We start from the raw sequence: 25,834 nt of genomic DNA on the forward strand, positions 1-25,834 counted from the left end.
CCCTCACAAAAGACATACTCAACTCTTGATCCATACTCCTGGAGTGTGAACCCATTGGTAAAGAATACCTTTTGGAGATGTTATTATTAGTTAGGTTGTGACCATATCGAATCAGGGTGGGTCTTAAACCATGTGACTGGAGACCTTAAAAAGAGAAGAAGTTGAGATACAGGCCATCAGGGAAGGCCTTGGGAAGAAGCCGGTAGTCATCAGACACTAGAAGAGCAGACACAAGGAGAGAGAGGTTGCCATGTAATGGAGGCAGAGATGCAAGCCAAGGAACGCCAAAGACTGTGCCAGGCCAGCTACAGTCTTCATGGAGAACGTGTGGCCTTCCTAGTGCCTGGATATTAGGCTTGTAGCCTCCAAACCATGAGTTGATAAATTCCTATTATTAAGCCAACCAGCATGTGGTATTTGTCATAGCAGCTCTGGCAAACTGAGACAATCACTGGGGCTTCAGCCCCTCCTTCTCCATCCCCATGACAGCAGTCCCCTCCCCTCTGCCATCCCCTAGAGTGTGTTTCTGAAGGGCAGAGGTCATCTCTTATTCATCTCTGTGCCTAGCCCTCTCCCACCCTCCACCATTGTGCTGATTGCAGGCTAGAGGCTGATCCAACAGCATTCAGTGGAGTTCGTCAAAACAATGCATTTTTTGTAAAAACATCCATCGGTGAAACTGCCTGCTTTGTTGTCTACTATCCTAAAGGTCCACACGGTATTAGGTTTCAGAAGTAGGAAAACAGTTCTCTCTCCCGAGGGGCTAATTAACACCTACTAAACAAGACCCACAATCTCTTATGCCTGTTTCTCTTTTCAGCAATCCAAATATTTCTGAAAACCTAGAATTTTTCTAGTAGTTAGTGGCAAACACATTTGGTGGCAAAAACTGGCCAGGTCAGATAGGAGGATAATTAAAGCCTTTGTTTATACCACTTAGCATGAGTATTTTCTTTCACTGCAGAAATATGAATGTGCTTGGCAGTAGACTGCTGCCTGGGGCCCTGTTGGGGTGTAACCTAATCTACAATGTATGTACATTATTACTAATATAAAATCCAAGTGTTCTGAATTCAGAAAAAGATCCTATACCAAAGGTTTCTGATAAGGAACTGGAGAATTGTGTTCGATATTAAGAGGTATGTAGTACATTTTATTTTCTTTTACTGCTCTGGCTGCCAAGAAGGTCAAACTTAAATTCTTAGGCTTATCCACAGCAACTAGCTTTTGTCTATAGTTTTTTCCTTACTTGGGCAGGGCGGGGGAGTTCAGGGGGACTACCATTATCCCAGTTTTTACTAAGCTGTCTTAAAAAAAATTATCTGTGCAATATGGCTCCCTTGAATTCGAATCTTTTATTTTAATCTATTATTTTTTAAGTTTAATGTGGGTAAACTTATCACAAAAAAGTGAATCCAGAGGATTCTATGGACTATGGGGACAGATGGTCTCTTAGTGTCCTCCTGCCTTAATGCCTTGTGGGAGTGGGGCGGTGTTGGGGGCTGACATGATTTCATCTGTTCCATTCCACCTGCCCAAGGGAACAAGAGACCCTCCCCTACCATCTCCCCAAAACCTCAGCTCTCAGTAGCTTCTCAGGCAGCGTATCTTCTCTTTACATACATCCCACCACAGCCAGTTGCAGTGGCAAGCCCACTTTAGGTGTCAGTGCAGCAAATAACTTGGTTGTAGAATTCCATTGTCGATAGACATCTTCCACATTCTTCCATCAGACTCATCCTGCTAAGGAACCTCAAAAATAACTTTTGCCCAAATCTATACATTATGAGTTAATTTTCTTATAAAAGTGTGTGTGTGAATACACATATAATAAGGTACATATGTTTGTTCACTACAATAAAAATTGTGCAGACCTCTAAAAGATGAGATTATGGGTGATTCCTATTTTTATTTTTTGGTTTTCCATTATATTCTAAAATTTCAATAATGAATCATATCGCTGTTGTTATAACAATAAGGAATACAAGTATCTTTTTAATCTCTTTCCCAAATTCTCTTCTAGAGCAGTTTCTCAGACCATGGCAGTCCTTTTCTGCTCAAGAACTTCACTGGATCTTCATAAAACACTTTCATGTGGATGTGTCAAAAATTTATCTAAAAATGCAATTGAAGGGGTGCAAGGTTGTTCAGTGGTAGAATTCTTGCCTGCCTTCAGGGAGACCCAGGTTCGATTCCCAGTCCATGCACTTCCCAAAAAAAGAAACAAACTACAAAACAAACGAACAAAAAACGAGACAAACAAAAATTGAACAAATGGTGCTGCAATAACGGAATACTCACATGGACAAATTCTGAATTGTGACCCCACCATATAGCATCTAAAAAAAAATGCAATTGAACTGCACAAAAATTATTCCAGTCAAATTTCTGAGGCTGTTTTCTTTGTGAGGTAACATTTTAAAAACTTGTTTAGAGCTTTGTCTATATGACATCAAAGCAGTCAGATAATTCAAAAATTCAAATTAAAATAAGCACATTTTTGCATCTGGTCATATTGGTACAGCTGGCTTCAGACTAGCCCTCCTGCTGTAAACAAGCAGCAAACTGGACAAAAACATGTGAAATGACTATTTGTAGACATTGGACAACAGACAGTGCAGGAATGTGATCCCTCAGTGAAGCTAAACAAATAACATGAGCCCTACAATCAACCAGGCTTCTTGACTGCAGGCATTTATTGGGCTCTGGGGCAGGAGGGGTACCCTAACAGAGAACAGCAGTCTCACTTGAACTGAGGAGCCTGAAATTGGAATTTGGGGAGGCTGCAGAAATTGTATTTGTGGGGTAGACAAGTGAGGAGGTGGAAGCAAGGCAGAAAAGGAATCCAGAAATCTGGGTCCACTTGCGCCCTTGGAAGGAAAGGAATCTGTATGTTCATAGGGTACAGCTTCACAGGGCTGAACAAGGAGGGGAAAGAGCAACTACCTGGAAGCAGAAAGCAACTACCAGCACTCACATGTTTGGGAGGCATTTAAGTTCTGACCAACCAGAGTGATAGGTCCTTGCTGAACATTGAATTAATTCAGTAGAGATCCAGAAAGGCCACACTTTAAAAGCAGGGCTAAAAAGGCCCTAGAGGAAGGCTACTCTGGATTTGGTTTAATGAAGTTTAAAGATAAGCCTTGAAAGACTCCAGCTGATGCACACAGAAATTAAGTGCCTGTCAAAACAAAACTTAACACTCTTTAAAGGAAGACAACAAAATCTAGACATTCAACAGTGTCATATCTATAAGTTCCGCATTCAATAAAAGTATTAGATGTGCAAAATGGAATGAAAATGTGACCCACAACCACAAGGAAAATAAGTCAATAACAGTAGAATTAGCAGTCAAGTACTTTAGAACACTACTATAAATAAATTCAAAGATTTAAAGAAAAAAACCTAATGTGGGGAGTCATTGAAATCATAAAAAAAAGAAACAGATGGAAACTCTAGAGCTGGAAAAATACAATATCTGAATTGAAAAATTCACTGGCTGGAAGTTCAGGGTCAGCCCAAAATGAAATAAGCACATTTGACCCAGTCTCTCCTACAGAATGGAACTATAATTCCTGAACATAATGCAAGGAGTGGCTGTCTGAAGACTCTGAGAGATAAATGGAAGGTAGATTGGAGAACAAGATAAAAAGCGGAAATGCCACCGAGTTGGTGGTGTCTCTCATTTGCTCTTCCTCTGGTATTGTCATGTCTGTGCTCAGAGACACCCTGAGACCCTGAAGGGCAAAATGAATGTGGACAGAAAGAGCTAAAAGTCTTCTCTTTCTGGTCTGAGGATCAGAAAACAGACTTCTAAGGGCTAGAGAGTGAGGAAAATAATGCTATTTTTTTTCCCCTTCTGTTCTCTCCCTCCCCAACTCCAGGCAATCCCATCCGGGTGGTAGTAGTGGTGACAGTAAAGGGGCAGTTGTAGTGGGATGGGCTCCTAAAACTTTAAAGGAAAGGAATCCCTCTCTATCACCAGAGTGGCTATTATATCAAAGGTGTGGGACAAGTATTGTTGCTTTTGTCCACCCACAAGTTGGCAATGGATGCAGTTGTAGTTGTAGGAAATATGCAGGAGAGCAGAGAAACTAAGCCTAAATTTTCTGGCAACTAGATCATAAAGAAAGGTCCCCAGAAGCTGGAGAGGGTTGGAGAGATCACAGATCATAGAAGGAGCTGAAAAGAGCAATCCTACTGAGTTGTGTATAAATTCCTGGGCTCACTTGTGAGCTGCAGATGCATGTATCCATCTCTAAAAAGCATCCCACAGGCTTTGAGAACTGAGCTAAAAGGTAGACCACTATCCAAATCACAGTCTGCCCATGGAGGATGCATGTAATATTTCAAGTAATATTTCAAGAAGATCCAAGTAATATTTCAAAGCCTGTGAAAACTGAGTTAACTTTGGAACCGCAGCTCACAGAAAGTAGGTCAAATCTTTCAGCCTAAACCTAACCACATCAATTGTCTGCTGACACAAAAATATCAACATTCTTTTTAGCATTTAAACAAGATATAGAGTCTTGTAACATAAAAATCAAAACATCTAGGATACAATCTAAAATGTCCTATATTTAAAATATGAGAAAGATTTCAACTTGTAAGTGGAAAACCATCAAAAGACCCCAACTCTGATTAAAACATATGTTGGCTTATCAGAAGAAGACTTGAAAGCAGATATGATAACTGTGCTTCAATAACTAAAGGGGAACTTTCCTGAGATTTAAAGAAAGATTGAAGATAACACAAAGAAATAAAAAAAAGTAAACAATAGCCAATGAAAAATTTAGAACTGAATTCCTGAACTGAAAACATCAGGAATTCAGTTCTAAAGTTTTAAAGTTCATGAGAAGTGAACTTTCAAAATTTACCAGATAGACTCAGAAGCAAAATGGAGAACAGAGGAAAGGGTCAGTAACTTGAAATTGGATCAAACAGAAATAAGATAATCTGAACAACAAAGAGAAAAGTTTTCAAAAAATGAATAGAGCACCATAAGCCTATGGATTAATGCCAAAAGATCTAACATTTGTATAATTGGAGTACCAGAAGGAGAAGGGAAAGAGTGTGGCGCTGAAATAATATTTGAAGAAGTACTGGCTGAAAACTTCACAAATTTGGTGAAAGGCATAAGCGTATAGATTTAAGAAGCTCAGCGAACTCCAAACAGGGTAAACAAAGAAATCAGTGCCCAGACACATCATAATCAAGGTGTTAAAATTAAAGACAAGCATCAAAGAAAAAAAATGATACACTAAATAATGGCATAGGGATTAGAATGATGGTGGATTTCTCATCAGACACAATGAAGGATAGAAGGAAGTGGCACAACATTTATAAAGTACTGAATGAAAAATTACCCCATATGCCCAGAATTCTGTATCCTATAAAAATATCTTTCAGGAATGAAGATGAAATAAACCATTTTAAAATGTAGGGAAAAAAGAAAATGTGTTCTTTTTAAAAATGTGCACTTTCAAAAAAAAAATGCTAAAGGGAGTACTGTGGATGGAAAGGGAATGGTGCCAGTGGGAAACTTAGAACATCAGGAATAAAGGAAGAGCAATAGAAATGACAAGTATTTGGTATTTCCTTTGCTTATAATTTCTGGAAGCATTTGTAAGGAATTGATACCTTTATTCCTTAAATGTTTGGAAGAATTCACCAGTGAAACCACCTGGACCTGGAGCTTTCTATTTTGAAAGGAATTTTTGTTTATTTAATTTATTTAATAGATAGAGGTCTGTTCAAATGATCTATTTTTCCTTGTGTTAGTTATGGCAGATTGTGTCTTTCAAGTAATTGGTCTGTTTTATCTAGGGCTATCATATTTGCCAGCACTGGGTTGTTCATAATATTCCTTTATCTTCCTTTAATGTCCATGGAATCAGTAATGATGGCCCTGCTTTCATTTTTGAAGTTATTAATTTGAGTCTTCTCTCTTTTATTCTTGGTTAGCCTAGCTAGAGGTTTTCCAATTTTATTGATCTTTTCAAAACACCGGATTTTGGGTTTGTTGATTTTCTCTATTGATGTCTTGTTTTCAATTTCATTGATTTATGTGCCAATTTTTATTATCTCTTTTCATCTGCTTACTTCAAATTTAATTTCCTTTACTGTTTTGAGTTTCCTAAAGTGGAAACTTAGATTTTTAAATTTTCTAATATATGTATTCAATGCTATAAATTTCTCTCTAAGCACTGCTTTTGCTACAAGTCCCAAACTTTGATAAGCAATGTTTTGATTTTCATTTGTTTCAAAATATTTTTAAATTTATATTGAGACTTCTTTTTTGACTTACATATTATTTAGAAGTGAGTTGTTTAATCTCTGAATATATTAGAATTTTCAGCTTTCTGTTATTGATTTCTAGTTTAATTCCATTTTGCTGTGAGAGTATGATTTCTCTTCTTTTAACTTAATAAGGTATGTTTTATAGCCAAGACTGTGGTCTATTTTGGTGAATGTTCCATATGAGCTTGAGAAGAATATCTACTCCATTGTTGCATGAAGTATTCCACAGATTTCAATTAGATCCATTTAACTGATGGTGCTGTTTGGTTCAGCTGCATGCTGATTTTCTGCCTGTTGCATCTGACAAAGAGGTGTTGCAGTCTCCAGCTATAATAGTGGATTTGTCTATTTCTTCCTGCAGTTCTATAGGTATTTTTGCCTCACGAATTTTGTTGCTCTATTTTTGTTAGATGTATACACATTAAGAATTGTTATATTTTCTTGGAGAATTGACCCCTCTGTCACTATCTAATGTCCCTCTATATCCCTAATAATCTTCCTTGCTCTCAATTCTGCTTTGGCTGTAATTATTATAAGCTTCTGCAGTTTTCTTTTGGGAAGTACCAGCATGGTCTATTTTTCTCCATCCATTTACTTTTAATCTATCTGTGTCTTAATATTTAAAGTGCACTTCTTATTGACAGCATAAAGTTGGGTTTTTCTTTAATCCATGCTGACAGTCTCTGTCTTTAATTTATGTATTTAGACCATTCGCATTTAAAGTGATTACTAATAGAGTTGGGTTAATATCTACTATATATATATTGGTCTTACACTCCTTTTCTGCTTTCTCTGGTTTCAGTTGAGCATTTTGTATTATCCCATTTTCTCTCCTCTCTTAGAATATTAATTATACTTAAGAAAAAATTTTAAGTGGCTTCCCAGAGTTTGTAAAATGCGCTTACAACTGGGTTTAGAAATTCCCCTTCTGTCCTGCTGAAGGCTAGAGAAGTCTGCGGTTGGGTATTCCCTTCCCCCAGGTCAGTTTGGTTCTGATAAAACCCATGTCAGTTAGGCTCTGGCAAAATCCTTTCTCTGGAGGGAAGAATTTTGTAAAGGAGTAAAGAACAGAACACTCTGGATATATCTCAAAATGGTTACGTTTCCCTTCCCTCTGCTGGAACATGAGGGGATTTTTACCCCCAGCCTTTGCCCTGAGAACCTGTGGGGCTCTTGTAGATAAAGGGGGACCTGCAGGGCAGGTCCTCACGAGATTTTTTTTTTCTTTTTTCTTTGCATGGGTAGGCACTGGGAATTGAACCTGGGTCTCCGGCATGGCAGGCGAGAACTCTGCCTGCTGAGCCACCGTGGCCAGCCGCCTCATGAGATTTTATTTCCCAGTAAAGTGCACAGCTTAGTCTTCAGCAATTAGTCAGTTACCCTTTAAATCTTCTACCAACTGCTGGCTCCAGCTGCAGCTTCTGCTCCCAGCAAGTGGTGATTCTCTACATTCACCTGTTCTCCAGTTTGGGGGTCAACAGTTGGAACTGTGACCTCAATTCTCTGATAGATCTAAGAAGTGTTCTTGATTTTCAGTTTGTTTAGCACTTCCCTTGTTATGAGGATGGGGGTGACTTCCCAGTTCTCTACATATCTGACCAGAAACCAGAAGTCTCAATTGACTTTTGACAAATATGCAAAAGCAATTCAATGAAGAAAGGGTAGTATTTTTAACAAATAGTGGCAAAACAATTGTGAGTTCATATGCCCCAAAATAAGCCATGACCTAAACCTTATACATCCTAGAAATGTATTCAAAATTGGTCGTAGATATAAATATAAAATGTAAAACTATAAACTTTTTAGTAGGAGACTTAGGAGAAAATTTTCATGACTTGGGTTTAGGTAAAGAGATCTTAGCATTATCCAAATAAGGATATAAAGATAAATCAGACTTCATAGAAATTTATAGCTTTTAGCCCTACAAAAGGCACTAGTAAGTGAATGAAAAACAAGGTACAGACTGACAGAAAATATTTGCAGATGACATCTTATATATATCCAAAATATACATCTAGAACCCTTCAAACTCAATGTTAAAAAGCCATTTTTTAACTTTTTTTATTGATTAACATAACATATATACAAAACAAAGAAAGGAAAAGTAAATAAATGCAGAGTTTGTCATGGGCTACCATATCATCATGTCAGAGTTTTCCTTCTAGCTGCTCCAGAGCATTGGAGGCTAGAAGGAATAAATGTTTTTTTTATCATCGCAATTGACTTTTTTTCTTTTTTGTGAAAAATAACATATATACAAAAAAGCAATACATTTTCAAAGCACAGCACAACAATTAGTTGTAGAACAAATTTCAGAGTTTGGTTTGGGTTACAATTTCACAATTTTAGGTGTTTACTTTTAGCTGCTCTAAGATACTGCAAGCTAAAAGAAATATCAATATAATGATTCAGCAATCATACTCATTTGTTACACCCTACCTTCTCTGTGTAACTCCACCATCACCTTTGATCTTTCTCCCACTCTTTAGGGGTATTTGAGCTATGTCTATTCTAACTTTTTCATGTTGGAAGGGGCTGTCAATAATATGGGGTAGAGAGAGGGAACCAACTGATATTCTGGAGAGACAGGCCCCTCTAGGTTTCAGAACTTATCTGGTCCAGGGACCCATCTGGAAGTTGTAGGTTTCTGAAAAATTATCCTAGTGAATGGAACCATTGTAGAATCTTATATATTTCCCTAGGTGTTCTTTAGGATTTGCTGGAATGGTTTTGGTTGACAACCCCCCCCTTTTCTTTACTGGACAATACCAAGTGTTGGTGAGGATGCAGAATCACAGGAACTGTTGTTCACTGCTGGTGGGAGAGCAAAATATGAAACTGCTCTGTAAAACAGTCCAGCAGTTTCATATGAATTTATGTAACATTGACCATAGAACCCGGCCATCCCACTCCTCAGTTTTTTTCCTAGAGAAGTAAAAATACATGTTTATGCAAATAACTTATACACAAATATTTACAGCAGCTCTTTTCATAATCACCCCAAATCTATGTCCTCCTAGGGTGTGGTGGATAAGCTTCCACATAATGGGATACTTCTCAGCAATGAAAAGAGCCACCTACTGATACATGGAATAATCTTAATGAACCTCAAAGGTATTATGTTGAAAGAAACCAGTGCCAAAAAGTTGCATACTGTGTGATTCCATTTATGACATTCTGGAAAAGACAGAACTACTGGAAGAGACAACTGGCTGAAGATTTAAGGGACTGAGGTGGAGGTGGGGGTGTTCTCTGACTATAAGGAGCGGCACAAAGGAGTTTTCCAGGTGATGGGACTGACCTGTGTCTGAGTGAGGAGTGGTTATGTGAATCTTTACATGTATTGAAACTCATAGAATTGTATATCAAAAACGGAAAGGTCCATTTTGTTGTAGGTTAATTTAAAAAAAGAAAATAATAAAATATATTTTAAAAATACTGTATGGGCTTAATGGAAGATGAGACCCTGGAGAAGAAACCGCATGAACTTGAAGACAAGGTGCTAGAACTATTCGAACTAATACACAGTGAGAAAAAATAGCTGGAAAAAATGCACAGAGTCACTGGCATGTGGGACAATACAAAGAGGTATTTTTGTATCCCCCACTTCTATCTCATTGGAGTCCTCAAAGAGGGTGCAGGCAGATAAAATATATGGGGAAGTAGTGACTGGAAAGTTTCCAAAGTTGATGAAAAATATAAACTCCACAATTCCAAAGAGCTCAATGAAACCTTGGAAGGCTAAACAGACCAAACAAACAAACGAAAACCCACATCAAAACTCATTCTATTCGAATTTCTGAAAAGCTGTGATAAAGAGGAAATCTTAAAATCAGCCAGAGATAAAAGACACATTAGATATAAGTGAAAAGATAATGATAACTATTAAATCAAACTGGTATGTTTAATGTGTTGGGGTGGGTGGTGAGGGAGGGACTATTACACTAGATTTCTCCATTCTCAGCAAAAAAAAAAAATCCTTCAAAAATGAATGTAAAATAAAAGCCTTTTCAGAGAAGTAAAAGCAGAGAGAAGTCATCATCGACAGACCTGAATTACAAGAAATGTTAAAGGAAATGCTTTGGGCTGAAGGAAAATAATTTGAAATGAGAAATCTGGATCTACACAAAGTTATGCATTTAAATATAAAAGACTTTTTCTTGCTTAAAAAAATGTCTTCCAAAGATAATGATTGTTTAATGCAAAAATACCAATTAAGGCCTCACATCTCCTGAGTGCTATTATTTGATAAATTAAAGATGGACATTGAAAACTAAAGTGACCAGTGAACAAATAAAGCTAAGAGGTATTGCTAATAGGTCGATAGAGGAGATAAAAATGAAACATTAAAAAGCAAACAATTCAAACACAGGTAGGAAAAGAGAAAAAAAGGAACAAATGGGCCAAAGGAAGGCAGGAGCAAGATGGCAAATGTAAAGCCAGCTGTGTCAATAGTTTAAAAGAATATAAATGAAGATCGTACTGAATTAAAAAAAAAAACACCACAAATCCTCAAATAGATGTTATCCACAAGAAATACACTTTGATAAAAAGCACAGAAAGGTAAACAGTAAAAAATCAGGAAAATATGTATCGTGTGAACACTAATCATAGGTAACATGAATTGATTTATTAACGTCAGATAAAGTAGACTTTAGATGAAGGAGTGTTACTAGAAATAAAGGAGAAATAGACTCATCCACGGTAACACTGACATCTAAATGCTCTTCTCCCAATTGACTGGGAAATCAGTAAGAATACAGACGATTCAAACAACGCTATCAGAACAGATGAAAAATGTTCATATTTACAAAACATCTCATCCCACAACTGCAGAAGACACATTATTTTCAAGTGCACGCAGGATGCTCACTATAGATAGATCACGTGCTGGATCATAGAATGGATCTAAATAAATCTCAAAGAACTAAAATCAGACCAAGTCTGTTCTCTGACCACAGTGGAATTAGACTCAAGACCAATTAACATAAAGATATTTGGATATTCCCCCCATATATTATGAAGTGCAGCAAGAGCCTTCTGAAAATTCCCTGAATCAAAGAAATGTCCAGGAGAATTAGAAAATATGTTGCATAGAACAATGGTGAAACACAACATAGCAGAAATATCTGGGTACAGCTAAAAGTGCACTGGGGGAAATTGGTGGATTTAAATGTCTGTGGTAGAAAAGAAGAAAGACAGGTAGGGGCAAGGACCACTTCCAAAGTAGTGATTGCTTTGGGAGAGGCCAGTGAGAGGGAGGAGAGGGCGAGGAGAGCCCAGGAGGGGACACCTTTATAGTGCAAGGACTGCAGGTGCAAAGTCTGCTGCACTTTTCTGTTTTGACTTGAAAAGTCCAGGGAAAAGCCGCCTGGAATTCCAACAGGCAGATGAGAAATAGACAGAGCCAGAGAGACAATTTGGTGCCTTGCTGAGTTCCCTGCTGAGCTCCTGGAGCCCAGAGAGTCCCCAGGACTGTACTTACTGCCTGTAAATGGAGTGATGCTTTCGAGAATTCACTGCCACCAAACAGCCCAGGAAAGACCCAACCTTCTAGGTAAGCCAAGAATGTTGGGGGGATAGGGGGAAGAGGTCAGCTCCTACAGGGAGCAGGGAGCTGAATCCTGGGGGTGGGGGACTCAGTTTCCACCGCCTGGTGGAGCTGACGCCCACCAGACCCCAGTGGCTCCAGTTGGGGGCAGGACCGGGCTGCTACATTCTGACCTCTCAGTGAAAATCTGAATAATTGATGGCCCGGTCCAGTGTTTCACCCAATTGTCATAGAGCAGAAACACAAGCCCAGTGTGTTAGCAGATGAGGCCGTAGACAAAAGGCTGTTTTCATCGCCCCCTTCCCCCCACCCCCCACCCTGGCCTCAGGTCTGTGTGTCTCTCTCCCCAGCACATGATCTGTGACAATCGTTCTGTGTTCTCCTACCCCTCCCCAGGGACCTGCAAGAGGATTATCCCAGAGTCTGCTCTCCCAGGGTGGCAGGGGAGGAGCTGTTCCAACAGCCCTCAGCCCCCACCTCCCTGCCGCACCCCACAGCTCCCCTTCCCCCGCCCCCATGGCATGTGTCATCTGGAGCGTGTGCCCAGCTGTTGCTTGAAACCCACTTGGCACTGCCTTCTCTCCACCAGAGCTGCTCCCAAGGCCTCTCTAAAGACAGAACTCTCACCCAAACAAATAATGCAGACAAGTCCCCAGAGGCCTGCCAGCCCCATGTGCTGGGTAGGGGTGGGGGATGGGGCATCTGAGGGACTCCCTGAGCCCCAGTGGGGTGGAGGGGTGGATGTGGGGGTGCTAGGATGCATTTATCATACCCTGAGGGGGATAAAACACGGCCAGTGAACTCCAAACAGACACAGTCCGCTGAGCATGACAGGTGACAACCAGGCCTCTTCTGGGTCATTACTGCACATCTGGACCCCAGCAGGACACAGGGTATCATGACAACAGTCCAATGGGAGCCCCAGAAACAGGGCTTGCTGGGCAGGTAGAGGCTGTCAGACTTGCAACGTTTCTCAAACACACCCTGAGTACCAGCCTGGAAAGTCACAAAAAACTCTGGTCAGCTCAAGTTGAACCAGAACCCTAGGCTCGAGTTTAATGCCCCCAAGATCATGGGACTGGGGCTGAGGTCTTTTTTTTTTTTTTCTCTTTTTGCAGATTTGGGGTAAGGAGGAAGGCTCTGTGGCTGAAATGCTCCAATCTTTTCCTGATCAGGGATGTGGCATAAAGGAAATGCGGTGCAACTCACTGGCTTTGTAGGCAGTTCTTCAGTTTGCAGTGGTAAGAAAGGGAGCAGAGAGCGGCAGTGCTGGGAGAGGGGAGAGGGGGATGTGGTGGGTGCACCTGGCAGGTCTGAAAGCAGGGCAGCTGCATAATTTGTGGGGCCCCAGTTCACAAAGCAGGAAAAAAGCTGTTCCTTTCTTCCATGGTCTCTTTCTCAGCCTGCCACGGTGGCTGTGTTTGCTGTTGAATGTCGTCCTCCCCTGGGCATGGGATACCTCCCGTGCTCCTGAATCTGCAGGTTCAGACCTGGACACTCCCCACTATTGGGCCAGGATAGGGTGGCCAGGAACTCTTCTTGGGAAGGGGGGCGAGGAGATGAGCTCCCCGGTCCATTGTCCCATCAGACTTCACTTACAAAACACAAATGTAAGGGAAATTTTTTTTTAATTTCAAAGCGGTGACCCAGAAAGGCATGTTGAGGTCCAAACCTCCTATTCCTTAGAATGTGACTTGACTTGGCTCACATTAAATAAGGTCACCGTGGTTGTAGTTAGCTAAGATGAGGTCATACTAGAGAAGGGTGGTCCCTTCATTCAGTGTGGCTGATGCCCTGATAAGAAGTGGAGAAGAGACACAGACAGACAAAAGCCATGTGACAGGGGAGGCAGAGATTGAAGTGCTGCAGCTGCAACCAAGGGACAATAAGGATTGCCAGGAATCACCAGAAGCTGGAAGAGGCAAGGCAGGATTCTCCCCTGAAGCCTTCAGAGGGAGCGTGGCCCTGTTGACACCCTGACTTCAGACTTCCAGCTTCCAGAACTGTGAGACAATAAATTTCTGTTGTTTTAAGCCACACTGCTAGTGGCACTTTGTTACGGCAGCCCTAGGACTCTAAGCCAAGGGCTGCAGCCAAACTGGAGGGCTTGGCACAGGTCTTCGCCCAGGTAGCCAAAGGTAGCAGCCCCAGCAGGGATGAGAGGAGTGGACGCTGCAGTCCTCAGGCCAGCACCTTCTTCAGAGTCCACACGCCCACCTCCAACTGCTGGGAACAGTCACTGTGGGTGGTCCATAGCTGGGCCCTTCCCTGAGAACTGTCCTTGGCCTCAGGGAACACCTTAGTCCAAGATTTTGCCAACTCCCAGGGGGTTGCTGGTGGCCAGTTACTAGCTGATGTCCTTGGTACAGCAGCTCAGTCTCCCTCCTCCATCTGGGGCAATTCTGAAGCCCATCCAGCTCCAGGGCTCTTGTAGGGCAGGCTGGTACCATCATATCCTGTCTGTCCAGTCCTGTCCCCCTCACTTTCTGGGTGTGTTTCCCAGGTGGAAGCCTCTGAGTGGGGATTGAGTATGGGCTCACTCGCCAAGCGACTGACCCCAAAGGTCCTATTGCAGGCAGTAGGAGTAGCAGAGGCAGTCCCTGGTAGGGTCTAGTGGTACAATCGTTGGCCCTTTCCCAGAAGTGAGCTCACAGGGACTCCAGAGACAGGGACAGACTTGCTGGTGCAACCTGCTGGTGTGGGAGGAGTAAGACATGGGGACTTGAGGGCCCCGGTGTTCTGAGCACCGGTTCTTGAACAGAGATAAGGACAACTTGGGGTGATGAATCACCAATTCAAAGCAAAAGATGAAAGCCATAGGGTTCCCTTGGCAGCGTTTAAGGAAATCGTAATCTCTGGCAGTTAGGGGTGGGTAAAGAGTAACAAAGCAAGGGGACAGATGGAGCAGAGGACAAGGCTTACAAGCTATTTGGACGAGTAGTGGCGTGCTCTCTCTTGCAGGGTATCAGTCAGGGCTCTTCAGAGAAACAGAACCAACAGGATGTATATTTATTTATATTTATATTTTATACAATATATTAATTGTATAATGTATAGCATATAACTATAATTTATTAAATACAAATACACAAATATCTATAATAATACATATATATGAATATTAATATACATAAAAATATTAAAAGAGATTTATTTTAAGGAGTTGGCTGGCATGATTGTGGAGCGGGCAAGTCTGAATTCCATGGGGCAGGCCAGCAGAACAGAAATTCCAGTAAGAGCTGATGCTGCAGTCTTGTACCTGACATCCAGAGAGGCAGCTAGCAGGCTGGAACCCCAGGGAAGAGTGATGGTGTAACTTAGGCAGAATTTCTTCTTCTGGAAACCACAATTTTTGCTCTCCAGGTCCTCAACCGATTGAATGAGGCCCACCCACAGTTTGGAGAGGAATCGCCTTCATTTAAAGCTAACTGGAATGCAGATGCTGAGACCAGTTACCAAATAACTTCACAGACACATCTGGCCAGTGCTGGATCAAAATCAACCATCACAGTGGGTGTCCTCTGCCAAGGTCAGAGGTGTGATGGGGAAGGAGTGGGACCCTGAGACCTGGGATGGAGAGACTCGGGGAAGCATAGGTGAGGACTTGAATGCATAGTCCCGTGACTCTGCTGGAGCTGCAGAAGTATCCTGCAGCCCTTGTCAGATGGCACCACCCAGCCCATCCTGCTTGGAGTTACAGAGCGCTCTCCAATGTGGCAAGTGTCTAACAAGACATTGCTTGCCTCTTCAGGACCTACCTCCATGTCCCTGCAGGCGACCAGACAGATAGCAAAGATCAAGTCTCAGCTTGATGGGGCTGGTGCTGGACCTGCTGGGGTGGTCATATCAAAAGATCTGCAGGTTTCAGGCTGGGACTGGACCCTGAGGGTGTGGGAGAAAAAAGAGGGACCCAGGGTCAGGGAGAGCCCAGCTACATAGGCAAATGCCCCCCTTATGTGGAACATGTCCCAACAAGGCCCCAAGTGGTGAAACTAACATGGTGCTAAGATGGCCCATGGAAGCTTAATGAGGGAAGTGGCCACAACGGATGCTGAGAAATGCCAGAAGTGCCATGGGAGCGACCAAAAGCTCAGAGTGGAAACCACAAGCAGCTTGCCAGCAAAACCCCACAGAAAACCCACCCAACAATCATGCTCCCAGGAGGGGCTGGCGGATGGACCCTACCCTTACCTGCATAGACAGGGGTGGGGGGGTGGGTTGCAGGCTGTGCATGGTTAGAAGCTCAGTGAAGACTATCCTTCATGGGTCAGGGCTGCTGCTGGGAGGCAATGTGCCAGGGACCCCTGGTAGCACTGGTTCTGATAAGACCTCTATGCAATAAAGGACAGAGGACAGTGCATACCTGTCAGATGCCAGGTGAGTTCAATCATCCCAAAGAGTGGCAAGGTCAGAGTAGCAGCTAGTAGGCCAGATGGTGAAAACTACAGATTATCAGGGCTCAGGGCCCATGGAGGCGAGCCTGAGGAACAGTTAACAAGGGTATTGCTTAACTCATACAATAAAAATATCAAGTGTGGATGGTCAGGGGCTCAGGCAGTGCCCCTTCCCCAGCCTGCTTCATCCATCACAACCCCTTGATCATATTCTAGCCCTGAAGCAGTCCTGAGATCCAGAATCCACAAGAGGCCAGTTCTCTGCAACCCTATGGCAAGTGTACTTCCCCGAAGAGATCCCTAGTCATTTACTTGGGTGTCATGCACTGGGGAAAGAGGGACATCTGGAACAGTTTTTTTTTTTTTTCGGGTGGGGGCTGCATGGCACAGGAATCAAACCCAGGTCTCCTGCATGGAAGGCGAGCATCCTACCACTGAACCACCCATGCACCCACCTAGAACTTTTTAGGACCATCAGACAAGGGGCCTAAATTGATCCTGGTGACTGGAGGTGACAGAACCACTGTGGCCTCACTCTGAGGGAGGAGCACAGGGGAGCCAGGTCTCAGGTGTGGCTCACTGTAGGGCCATACAAATCAATTCTTCACTTCCCCAGTGTGTTGTTGGAACCCCTACATAGATTCCTTAACCTGTGGGGTTATGTGGGAGAAGGCCAAGGAGAAGGCTCTGAAACTGTCCACTCCTCCAGTCAAGAGAGCAAAAATAAAAACCAAATACGGATCCCATCCCTCAGAAGGCTGGCAGAGATTAATGCCACCTTCAAGACATGCAGTAGTGGTCCCTGTCATATTCCCATTTAATTCTGGACCCTACAAACATAGATATATGATGGTAGATGGTAATGGACCCAAACCAAGAGTGCTTCCAACTGTAGCTGCTGTGCCAAAGATGGAGCACATACATGGTACATGGCATTGATCTGATGAGTGTTGTTTTTTCCATCCTCATCAAGACCAAGGAGTAGAAGCCGCCTGCATTCATCAGGTGGAGGACATATTTATCCAAAGGAACCTGGACCATCAAGACATTTGGCAAATGCCTGTGCACTGACTTCCTACCTGCAAATGGCTTGTCCTCCAGGCTTACCACCAACTATATTAGCATGTGTTAGCTAGATCAAAAGATGGAATAAACTCCCTCAAGGAGTTTGGCAAAATGATGACTGGTGATCAGGAGATACCTGGCAAAGGAAAGGGGTGATGGAGATAGCGTGGCTAATGCCTTTGTGTCTGAGGACAAAGCTCCCGTGACTGGGAGAGGGATAGAGTGGGGTTCCTCCTTGGTAGGTGAGCAGGGCAGAGCACAGTCCCAGGACCAGGGTTTGGGGCTCCTGGGCAGACACACCCAGCATGCCAAGAGCTGGACAACCACTCAGAGCATGGCCTGGAGCCTTCAAGGGACCCTAAGACATCTGCCAGTCCCTAGGGTTCATGGGCCCCTCTGCTGTCCTGGTCTGTCCCTTCTGCCCTATGAATGTCCAGATGTGAAATTTGCAGCTCCTGCACCAAGCTTCTCTGCAAACCTTCATGTGGCATCCCCAAATGGAGTGGGTGCTCCTGATGGGTTGGGGATGGGTGCCCAGGCCTGGACATGATACATCTTCAAACAGTCATTGAGAGCAGTCCTGTCCTTAGCTTCCTCTCGGGCCTCCTCACCTCCTGGAATTGCTCCCACATGGCAACCCATCCTTGGCTCCAGCTCCCCACCTTGCCCCTTCACTGCTCTCCTTGGAGACCTCCACATCAGGCTCCCCAAGCCCCCCAGTACCCTCCTTCCATTCAGGGCTCATCCAGCTACTTCTCCTTCCAAAGGGGGAATTCTAGAGCCAGATATTCAGATAAGGAGAATGCTTCCACCTTGCTCCTTTTAGAACCAACTAAATGAGGGTGGAGGTGTAGCCCGTGAAAGGGTCTGCTGTGCAAAGGATATGACCTTCCCTGGGAGCATCATGCCCCTGCTTCCTGCCAGGGCCCTGGCTGGTGCCCCCACCTTGTAAGGCAGGGAGGGGATTGGGCCTGGCATACCAGCATGTGGGGCATGCGGGAAGAGGTCGACTTCTCATCTCAGCTTGAAGTGGGACATGCCAGGGCCTCAGCGGCCACCAGAAATGGATGGACCCAGTTTCCCCTGGGTTTCCGCAAACCCTCAGCAACTGCCTTGTGAGGGGAGAGCTCCAAGTTCCTGGTGCACCTCTGCCACGCTCTGCATTCAACAGGTCTTTCTGTTATTGCTTTTAAAAGGAAGAGAGACGCGTTTCCTCAACATCAGCTTTTGCACACTAAGGGGAGAGCTATTTGTCCCAAATGTCCAGGAGGCTCTGCTGGGCCATGTCCTCAGCAGCTGAAAGCTCCAGGTGAAGGGTGTCCTGAGACAACGTCCCAGGTGGTCAGAGCTGTTACCCCACATGGCCTGGGCAGTGCTAGAGGTGGTGATGGGGTGGTGATGGGAAAAGGTCCCTGACCCTTCGGGCCTGGGGACAGAATTAGTGTGTTTGGGAGGGGGGGTACAGTTTCAGGGCCCCAAGTCTGAACAAAGGAAAACTGTGACCTGTGGCTGAGCAAGGAAGGGAGTCCCACACAGCCTGGGCACCACCACTGGGGAGTGAGCAGAGAGTGTTCGGCCCCCTTCCGGCTCTGAGCTCAATACTTCCAGGAAGCAGGGCCCACCTCGGCTGCTTCTCAACTAAGGTGTTTTGATCCCATCAGGTGTGGGCCATGGCAGGTTAGCAGGGTGGGGCTCAGAATCCCTGCTCCATTGCTTACGGGCTACAGGGTCTGAGACAAGTTACATAATTTCTGTAAACCAAAACTTCCTGGTTTGTGAAATGGGATTACAATCACACCTGCACCCCAGGGTTTCCTGAGGATTGAGCAGGTAATGAACAACCAGCTCAGAGGTGAGAACTTGCTCCCTGTACAAAAAGCCAGAGCTGGTCTGAGTGGCCCTTGCCCCAGATCCTTCTACAGACAGGTCCACCAAATCTAGCCTGCAAGGAGGGGGTCAGAAGGAGTTCTGGCACAGGCAGGTCCCCTACACAGCAGTCGAGTACTGGGCTGAAAGGGACCAAATGAAGGAGGCAGGTCAGGGCCCACGTGATCTGCCCAAAGCAGATGGAGCTGCCTGGGTGACAGCAGAAGCTCTTCTGGAAACAGAATCCACCAGCCGAGTTCAGAACCAAAAATAGTCTCCTCTCTTTGGGGTGGGAGCAGGAAGCGGTATGGCTGGCCCCTCCTCTTCATGATTGTTTCATCAAGGAAAAGCCTCCACCTGCAGCACTCAGCAGGGCTGGGCCAGCAGAGGCCAGGGGCTTCTCTGGAAATGGCCAGAGTGAGATGGGCATTAGGGCCGAAGAAGCAGGGGGCCTTGGGGACATGGTGACATGACTTTATCTGTCCATCTTGAGGCCTCACCATGCCCTGCAGGTGGCCCCACCCTCCTCTACCAAAGGCACCCCTCCTTCCTTAGCATTGCAGTTCATTATTATTATTATTTTTTCCTTCTGCCAATAATAGCTTGATCTGCAAGCCAGTTCTTCTATCATCTGGACCTACCCAGCCTCTGTCAAAGCAATTACCTATATACCCCCTGCAACGAACAGCTCACCTCACCCCACTGTGCTGACTGGTCCCTGTGCTGGGAAAAACATTCCCACATCTAAGCTTTGGGAAAACCTTCCCCGTCTTCTGCATCTCCTGGCCCAAGGTTTCAGAACTTCTGTTAACAGTGGCCCCTGAAAACAGAAGGAGAAGCTCTGACCCAGCCCACAACTTTCAAAGCATGCTGCCCCCGGCTGAGTTATGCCATTAATTCTCCAGACTGGAGACGATATTATGGTTATCTCCCTTTTGAGGTTGAGATTGCCACAGCTCAGTGAGATTAAGCAGTTTGGCTAAAGCCAAGAAGCTAGTAAAACTGGAGCTGGGACTCCAACTTGAGGTCACCTGTTAGTTGGGTCTTCCTTGTGGCCCGGAGACTTTGAGGAGTCCACCAGATTCCTTGGTCTCAGCCAGCCTGGATTCACTTCTGGGCCTCTTGATCCAGTTTTGCAATCCATGAGATCAGAGGTGCCCATACTCACTCTCTCTTCTTGTAGGTGTGGGTCCCTCCTCCCTGCTAGATACTGACTTGAACCTGGAGAAGCTGAGATGGGTGGACTGCAGCCCCCTTCCCCACCCCCAGCCTTCAGCCAGACGATGAAGGCCTCAAAATGGTGAAGACCACAGAGGAGGGTAGGTGACATATCCCAGACGGGGCTCCTTCATGTCTCTGCTGATGCCAGAGCTAGGCACACAATAGGTACCTCAGTAGCCACAAAACAGATCATTTCTGTGACCACAGAATGTGGGGATGGGGGGAATTGGGGAGAGGTCACAGCATGGCCTCCATCCTTCTTGCCAGCCTCTCTTCAACATCCCCAGATCCTCAGTGTCAGCATGGGCTCTGTCCTGGGGATCCCTCCTCACTCTGCCCACTGCCTGCTTTCCAGAGCCAGCTGAACTGTGCCTCAGTCTTAACCATGCTGTATGTCTTTTGTCTCTGCAACCTGCTGTCTTGATGATTAAGAACCTTTGAGTTCTTAAATCCGGCCATATTTCTGAGCATCTATTCTCAGAATCTATTTAGGTCCCAAGACCTAAATGGTTTCCATGTCTCCTGGGAAGGACTAAACTAGCTTCCTTCCCCTACCCACTATGTGACTCCTGCCCCAGAAGCACTTGCACTCACACTCATACTTTCAAGAGTGCTGCCCCACGCTGCCCATCCGAAATCCATCATGCCTAGGGAAGAGAAGCTACAAAATCATCTGTACCACTGGATGAGAGACTCTCAGGGTCAAAACCAGGGTCATTGAATTAAATTAGAGGGTTCTGTGCCAGAGGCATCTGTTGGTTCTCAGCTCTGTCCCTACCATTCATGCTCTCCACAAGGCATCAAGGGGCTAGAAGCCTGAGAACTGCATTTCCCACACTCCCGTGCAGCTGCTTTCTGGTTTAAGTCTGCCAGTGGGAAGCACTGGAAAGTTACCAGGTGGCAGAAGGGGGAGAAGCCATTCTGCTGCTGGCTGCAGCTGCAGCATCTCCACTGGTGGCAGAGGATGTGTGTGTGTGTGTGGGGGGGGGGTGATGCCTCCTGCAGTGATAATGAGAGTGGCTGTAACATCATTAGCAACAGTGGCGGTGGGGAGAGGGGTTGGGGGGAGGGTGGCTCTAGAGAATCAAACAAAGGTGCAGAGCAGGAGCAGCTTCCAGATCTCTAGATAATGCCACTCTGCCCTCTTTGTTCCTCTAACCTTTCCACCACCCTTATCACCAGTTCCCAGCACAAAATCCCTGCTGCTTAAAATAACTGGAGAATTTCTGCTTCCCTGGCTGGAAACCAGAGTACTAGAGCTATTTGCCAATCAGGTATACCCAGGTCTGGCATTAAACCAGCTCTTCCCTGGTTCTTCTAGCTGTCGCCATGCTCTGGGCCTTTCCTCTTTCCTGTCTGTTGCTGGCCCTGGACACCAAGCCTTCCTTTTCACCTTGTCTGAATTGTTTCCTTTAGCTCCTCTTCAAGCACAGACTCACTCCAGCCCCCCTAAACCACTCTAGCATGATGGTCTCAGGGTAGTCCAGCTGCAATACATGGGGTGGAAGGATGTTCTGTTGTGCTCTGGGGAGCTGAGGGAGCTGGCAGGACTGCAGGTAAAGTGTGAATGTGACCTGTCCTCAGTGGGGAGGACAACACAAAGCACAAGAACATTCTAGGACAGTCTTCCTTGAGTCATCATGGGCCTCAGGCTCTGGTGTGGACATTGTTCCAGCTTTCTGGAAATCCCAGAGTTCTCCTGACTTCTACATGGATTGCACAGCTGATGTTCCAGCACCTCTCCTGAGAGTCACAGACCCCTCGTTCCTAGGGAACCCAACTTCTCCATTGCCCTGCTCACCCTTCTCTCTCACAGCTTAGTTTTTTTAAGGGATCCAAGAAACAAGATCACAGAGTGATCCTGAGAGCTATCATATCATCTTCATTCATGACCGGATTCCTAGGCAGACAGGTCATTGCATGGTGACAGGTCACCTCCCCCATGTTCCCTGGGGCTCAGGCACCAAGATCCAAGATGGACCCCAAATGCTTCTGTTATATATTGCCACCAAGTTCACTGTCCCCAAACAATGATATCTTACTCCTCATGGGATTCTGTGAGTTGCAATAATCAAATGGGGTTTTCTGGAATCAGTTTTTGACTGTGTTCAACTGGCAGCCCGGCTGGGCTGAAGGACCCAGGAGGTTCCCTTACAAGTCCAGTGCCGTGCTAGCCTTCCACATTGCCTTTCTCTGTGATTGGCTTGGGCTTGCCCACAACATGGTGGTCTCAGGGTAGTCTGGCATCTTGAGGGGTGGGGTGGGGGGTGGAAGGGTGTGTCTGTGTGCCCTGGAGAGCTGAGCAAGTGGGTAGGATGGTAAGTAGTGTGAAAGTGCTATTTCCTTGACTGGTGAGGGCTTGTCTAATAAGTGTGACTGGGACAGACCTCACTGAGTTCTACCCTGACCCCTGAGGGGTTCTGGAACTGCTGGGCTCCTGTGCATTGGGACAATGGTGACAGAAACAGGAAGGGAGGACTGACAGGGATGGCAGTAGCAGGGAGGCTAGATGTTCAGTTCTGGTGTCTCAGCCTTCTTGCCTGCTGGGAAGGTCCGAGCATTTCACGCTGTATTTAGAGCCTTCCGGCATTCGTAGCCTCTCTTCCTATTTAAGTAGGATGAGTGATATGGACTATAATGCTGTGTTTTGTCAGCAGTGACTTGCAATCAAGTTTCAACCTGTATATCAATTAAATCATTTGAAATAGAAGCAGCCACAGAACAGAAGGCTCTGCCATGCCCCTGTTCCGATGTCTCCTTTGTGCCTTGCCCCACCAAGGTACAGGGACTATAGGATGTTTGCTGATTGACAAAATGCTTCGGTGACTCAAAAACCATTTTCCCTTTGAGGTGTTTGGCCTCAGGACTGGACCCAACCCTCTCCAGGACCTAATCTGTCATGGACCAGGGGTGCGATCAGGTTTTCCTTCTGAATAGGTATTATTTTCCCAGATTGGCAACTCGAAGCATGTGTTTAAATTAGGTCTGTATCTGTGGGTCTAGCAGCTAGACTTGAAGGCAAACCTGGGCATGATCTTTGGCAGGACAGGTGCCAGTGTTTTCTCCCCGGCAGGGCCTTACCGCCTTTGGGTGCTCCATGGTGAAGAGGGCTCGGGGTGGGGAGGCAGAGAGGCAGGATCATGGAGTCATGCCCCTGGTGGATACAACCCGAATGTCTCCCACCCAACCGAGAAAAAAGTCCACAGGTTAAAATGACTGTGGAGGTGAGGCTTACAGAGGAGTGACAGATGTATGTGCAAAGCAGCACCAAGCAGGGTGACATCATGCTCACGGGAGGGCACAGGCAGAGCTCCAGGGGGCGGGGGTGCATCTACATGGTGGGGTCTCAGGGACCCCAGGGACCTCGGCAGGGTCAAGAAAGGTCAGTGCAGATATAAAGGCAGCCTGGTGGGTGTGGAGACTGCTGGTGTAGGTAGCACCTGGGAGGCTCGAGGTGTGGACCTCTCCGTGGGACCAATTCCTCCGTGGGAAAGTTGAGATTGATCTCCAGGCAGTGCTTCAAAGGCGGGGCCCTGAGCAATCCCCCAGCACCCGGCCCCCTACCCCCATGAGTGCCCTCAGTTTCCAGGCACTCTGTCTTCTAAGATTAGAGTGGGCACAGGCCATGGGCGGGGCCACCCCCACGAGCAAGGGGCAATTCAGAACGCCTTCGAGAAGGAGGCTAAGCAGAGCTTCGGCATAAGCCCGAGAGACCCCTAGCGTCCCGAAGAACTAAAATTGGATGGTCTCCTCCCCGTAGCTGCAAAATGCAGCGGGCATCCGCCGCTGCAATGAAGCAGCTCCTTCCGCGATCTCCAGTTGCGCTCTCAGCAACAACAGGTCTCCAATTTAGAGACCTGGGGCAGGGGCTGCTCAGATCAGGCAGCTGGGCGGCTCACGTGCGCCCAGGAGCCCTGTGCTTAAAGTGTGCTTAAAGCGGCTCCCACGCCTGGAGGGTGGGTGCTCTGCCCCTCCCTCCCCCAACTCCCCCGCCAGCTCCGGGGTGTGTGTGTGTGTGTGTGTGTGTGTGTGTGTGGAGGTCAGGGGGGCAGGGGGTGGGGGAGCCAAGGCCTAGCCAAGGAGCCACGCCCTGGCGCGAAAATACCCCAGCCCGTGTGTCTCTCCACAAAGGGCGCTTCTCCTCTGGCAGAGCGGGATAATTTGAGGATTTGAAAATGGTCACAGCCGGGCAGATTTTTTTCTTGCCTTGAGTAGAGACAGAAAACGGCGGCCCCGCCCGCCATGCTGCAGCTAGATCAAGCCTGAGCCCTGGGCCAGCTGCAGCGCCTTCGTGTGCTTTCCTCCTTGTGGTTTCTCCCCCCGCCCCGGGTTAGGCAATGTCTCATTTCTCGGCATAATCGACCCGGGCAGGGCTCTTTCTGTGGTGTCAACAAGGCAAATGAGGTGGTGGTGGGCAGCTGCGGGCTGCTAGGCAGGGCTGGGGGAGGTCTGGGGAATGGAGGAGCCCCTGTGGGCACTGAGGGGAGCTGGGGGCATTAGGGGTCTCTGGGAGGTGCTGGAAGGGCTGTGAGGTCCTGAGGAGACTAGGGAGAAATGGGGGGGAGGCATGGAGGAGACGGGGAGGCTGGGGGTGGCGCTGCTCTATCTCAACCTTTATGCGCCTTAGGTAGGGACTGGAAGTGTTTCCTGGAGGGCAACTGGGTGGGGAAGAGGCTTGCTGAGGAGTGTGTTCCAGAAAGATTAGCATGCCATGCTTGGATAAGGCAATGGGCTCCGCTCCTGGGGTACCTGGGGAAGGGGCTTACGGAGAACCCACTCAGGGTCGACTGCCCACAGAGGCCGGAGTGTTGCCCCTGCTGCAGAGCTCTCCTCCAGCCTCTCAGTAGGGAGAAGCCCCCACCCCCTCTCCCATTCTGGAGGGCACACCCTCTCCCGGCACACCTTCTCCCCTGGCGGGGCTGGGTTGTGGACCCACAATGCCTGAGTTTCCTGGAAGTCGGCCTGCCCTCCTCCTCTTCTTGCAGCCTCACCCGACCCACTTTCATACATTGCCTGCCCAGCTGTCCCCATTGCCCCTCTGAGGGTTGCACAAGGAGCCCCTGCCAAGTGCCAGGGCTCAAGTCGGGGACTTGCTCCAAGACACAGGAAGGTCACGTGGTGCCAGCAGAGTGGCGCCAGAACTCAGGTCCAGCTGACTTTAAGGCACTGTTCTTTCCTCACACCATCAAACCTCCCAGCAAAGGGCTGCCCTATGTCCGTGTGTCCCAGAGCTGGCCTTTGTGGGCTCCCACACCCAGAAGTGGGTGACCCTCTCTGCCTGGAAAAGGGTGACCGACCCTGGGGACCTAGGATTTTCACATGGGCTTCCTGAAGCTCCCATCCTGTGAGGCCCCCATTCCTTCCCTAGCTGGCCCTGCAGATATCTCCAGATCCCAGATTGTCCTGCTCTCGGATCAGACCCACCCTGCCTGGCAGT

The 25,834-nt window shown here is 46.3% G+C and overlaps 1 long non-coding RNA gene across 1 annotated transcript; it reads left to right on the plus strand.

Annotated features, from left to right (window-relative positions):
* Positions 1-10,252: 10,252 nt before the first annotated feature.
* LOC143651628 (uncharacterized) lies at positions 10,253-16,030 on the plus strand. The gene is made up of 3 exons (XR_013160078.1): positions 10,253-11,857; positions 12,970-13,092; positions 15,215-16,030. It is a non-coding gene; the product is annotated as an uncharacterized LOC143651628 (long non-coding RNA).
* Positions 16,031-25,834: the final 9,804 nt, after the last annotated feature.

Source organism: Tamandua tetradactyla, chromosome 12, assembly GCF_023851605.1.
Source record: "Tamandua tetradactyla isolate mTamTet1 chromosome 12, mTamTet1.pri, whole genome shotgun sequence".
Classification (NCBI taxonomy): Eukaryota; Metazoa; Chordata; class Mammalia; order Pilosa; family Myrmecophagidae; genus Tamandua; species Tamandua tetradactyla.